This window comes from Mauremys mutica, unplaced genomic scaffold, assembly GCF_020497125.1.
Source record: "Mauremys mutica isolate MM-2020 ecotype Southern unplaced genomic scaffold, ASM2049712v1 001630F_np12_obj, whole genome shotgun sequence".
NCBI lineage: Eukaryota > Metazoa > Chordata > Testudines > Geoemydidae > Mauremys > Mauremys mutica.
Window position 1 is genome coordinate 1 of NW_025423249.1, and position 3,663 is coordinate 3,663.

General features: G+C 61.5%; 1 non-coding gene across 1 annotated transcript; it reads left to right on the forward strand.

Moving 5' to 3' along the window:
* Window positions 1-509: 509 nt before the first annotated feature.
* Window positions 510-591, forward strand: TRNAS-GCU. The gene has a single exon. It is a non-coding gene; the product is annotated as a tRNA-Ser (tRNA).
* The last annotated feature ends 3,072 nt before the right edge of the window (window positions 592-3,663 follow it).

The following is a 3,663-nucleotide window of genomic DNA, read 5'->3' on the forward strand; positions in this document are numbered from 1 at the left end:
CTCTCCCCAGCAAGCAACGGCCCCACTCCCAGCCCCGGTTCTCGACCGCGGCTTCCGATGGGCCACAGCCATGGGTACGAGGGCGCAGTGTGAAATGTTTGGGGCCCACTGGGTTAGGGTGACGTCCTCAATCACTTCTCTGCAGTCCAATGAAAGCGATTCCTCCCCCACCCACCCCTCCGTCAGGACGGCCTAGGTACGTTCTGCTGCCCTTCACTTGTACAGGAAGGAGAATAACATTTCATTCCACTCAATGCTTTAGTGATTTGTTACCCACCACCATCCCAAACTGGTCATTTTGGGGAAGCGGCCCCATCATGCTGCATAGCTAGGCAGAGTAGGGGTGTCTGTGCAAACACGGCCTGTTCCTGAAGTCTTCCCCCAGCTCCTCACTAGATGTGAGGGGGGAGCTCATTCAGCCCCTGCTTTCGCTTAGAATTAAAAAACGCGTGTGTCCCTATCTCTGCCGGCCTTAGATTTCTCTTCCTGTCCACTTTCTTGATAGCTCAGATGAGGTGGCTGAGTGGTTAAGGTGATGGACTGCTAATCCGTTGTGCTCTGAACGCATGGGTTCAAATCCCATCCTCATCGGAGGTATTTAGTCTTCACACTTCTTTATAGATAACCATCTCCCCTTTTGGTACAATGACAGATTAAACAATGTTGCTTCTGTTACCCGAAATTGGGCCAGGTAGTAAGCTTAGGGAGGACTAATGACCCACCAGAGTTTGGCAGAAAGCAGCATGTTTATTATACTGACAGCTAAGCTCAAAAGAAGCGGGTGGGGGGAGGGGAGGGTGTCATTCTCACACTCCCAGGACAGGCCTGGCACTGGAGATGTCAGGATCCTTTAAGGTAAGTGTCCCCCAGTGCCGCGATGGACGGTGCAATGAAGGTAAGTCTTCCCGGGGCGCGATGGAATGTAACGCAGCGAACCACTGGCCAGGCGGTCGGGGCGAAGGGCATTCACTGGAGGTACAAGCTTGTGAGTGACTCCTGAGCACAGGGCCCCTTCCCCTTTTAAGGACCTGCTCCTCATGGCCTGCGACTGGAGATGACTTGGCTGCATCTGGCGGGTCACACTCCACTTCAGCCAGTGTCCATGCAGGGTCCATGCTCTGGGTGTGTGATCGCTGCCTAATGAGAGTCCCAGACACCTTGTCTGCCTGGGAGCTCTTCTGCTCTTCCAGCTGTTCAACCAGCCCCTTCATCCCACCAGCATTGCAGGAGTGGGGGAGGGGGAAAGCCACTTCACAGGCATTCAGAGAGGGAGAGGAGACAAGCGGGGGGGGGCGCCGGGGGGGCGTAACAGACCTTTTGGGCACACAGGAGATACGCAGCACACAGATCACTGCTGCTCCTACAACAGGGTAAGTTCTCAAGCAGCAATGTTTCTTACTTTGGCCCATTGGTCAGTTTTGATGATTATCGATGGAAATATTTTGCCATTGGGTTTCTGTGTTTACACAGAAATTGACATTTACCAACAAATATGTAATTCTTCCAGTCCTGCCTAGTCTGCAGTGGGTGGGTTTAGAGGGACACATTCACTCTCCCCACCCCCAGGCCAGGCCTGTGCTCTCAACTTCCTACACTGCTGGGATCCTTCCCTGGTCTCCCTTCAGACCTCTGCCCCCCACCCCCACGTCTGGGATCCCCGCCCCACACTGTCGAACTCCCCTGCTGCCAGGATCCCTTCCTGTTACTTTCATTTACTGTCTCCACGCTGGCAAAAGCTCTGCACCGTTCCCCACAGCAGAAGTTGGAACCCAGGCCCCCTGGGTGAAAACCAGGAATCCTGACCACTAGCCCATATGGGGACTATTGGTGCAGCTTGACGAAGTGGGGATTCACCCATGAAAGTTCCTGTTCCAATACGTCTGTTAGTCTATAAGGTGCCACAGGACTCTTTGCTGCTGTTATTACTACAACTCTCTAAGCCAACCCCTCATGAGCGCAGCAGGGACTAGCGTGACCGGATGTCCCGATTTTTGGGTCTTTTTCTTATATAGGCTCCTATTACCCCCACTCCCTGTCCCGATTTTTCACATTTGCTGTCTGGTCATCCTAGCAGGGGCTGCACACAGGGCTGCATTAACCCTTCAGGTGCTGAGGTTTCCCTCTCTCCATCCCCAGTGCCTGTGATCAGGAAACAGACATCAGGGCTCCCAGGTGCTGCACAGACCATGACTGAAATCGGGACCCCATATTGCGCTAGGTGCTGTACAATCCCTGGCCATCACTGGGACACCCCGGGGGTTCCCCTCAATTTCCCTGAGCCTCTGCTGCCCAACTGCTTCTGACTCCATCTGGATCACCCAGGAGCCTTTCCTTTCCACCTTTCCAAACAGTCCTTCTTTCCCTGCCCCCTAATTCTGCTTTCACACCCTAGGCCCATCTCCTCTCTTTGTTCCCCCCCAGGTGAGCAGAGATGGAGGCAACTTCAGCCACTGGAGCCAGCCCCAGTGAGCGCTGCAGCCCTCCCGGGGGGTGTTTGCAGACACAGGAAGGGAGCAGCTGGGAGCAGGGGGTGCTGGGAAGAAGGAGGCAGGAGAACAAATCTGGGGCGGGGGCAGCTCCTGGGGGCGGGGCTCTGGCATAGCCCGGGGGCGGGGCAGCTCATGGGGGCGGGGCCCTGGCACAGCCCGGGGGCGGGGCAGCTCCTGGGGGCGGGGCTCTGGCACAGCCCGGGGGCGGGGCAGCTCCTGGGGGCGGGGCTCTGGCACAGCCCGGGGGCGGGGCAGCTCCTGGGGGCGGGGCTCTGGCACATTGTGACACAGGAGCCCAGGCCCAGCAGCTGCTCCCTGGTGGCCAGGTGCTGCCGGCAGCGCTGGAGCCGCCCGGGTCGGAGCGGAGCCGCTGTTCTCAGCTGCCGCAGGAGCTGCCCCCGGCCCCGCTGGGCTCCAGGTGGGGACAGAGCCTGGGGCCCGGGGCTCCTCTGGGTGCGGCTGGCGGGGCGGGAGGAGAGGCCGGAGCTGCAGGCGGGGGGTTGATCGGTCTCTGGGCACCAGGGGAGCCCCGGGGCAGAGTGTGTGTGTGAGTGTCCCGGGCCCAGGCGTGCGCATGGGGGGAGCCCCGGCACCCCAATGCCCTGAGCCCCGGCTGGGGAGGCTGCTCCCCCCCTCCCGTGGGGGCTCGGGGGGGGAGGAGGCTGCGGCGGCTGCAGGCGGGTGCTCGGCCCCCCCGGAATGACCCGCTGCCGGCAGCTTGTGGCGCCTCCTCCGCGGAGCTTTTCCCCGGGGGCGGCCTGGGCGCAGCTGTGATCAGCTGTTTGCTGGGCAGGCTCCGCTCCGCTGCTCCCCCCCCCCGCTCCTGGGGGACTGAGTGAGCCCCCCCCCAAACAGCCCCAGGGGTTTGTGGGGGGTGGGTGGGGCCAGCAGCTCCAGCCCGAGGAAGCTGGAGCAGCTGGCGGGGGGGGGGGTTTCAGGGAAGGGGCTGGGGCAGCTGGGAGCGGGGGGGCGGTTGCGGGGCACGGGGAGGGGCTGGGGCAGCTGGGAGCGGGGGGGTGGCGGGGCACGGGGCGGGGCTGGGGCAGCTGGGGGGGGTTGCAGGGCATGGGGAGGGGCTGGGGCAGCTGGGAGCGGGGGGGGTTGCGGGGCACAGGGAGGGGCTGGGGCAGCTGGGAACGGGGGGGTTGCAGGGCATGGGGAGGGGCTGGGGCAG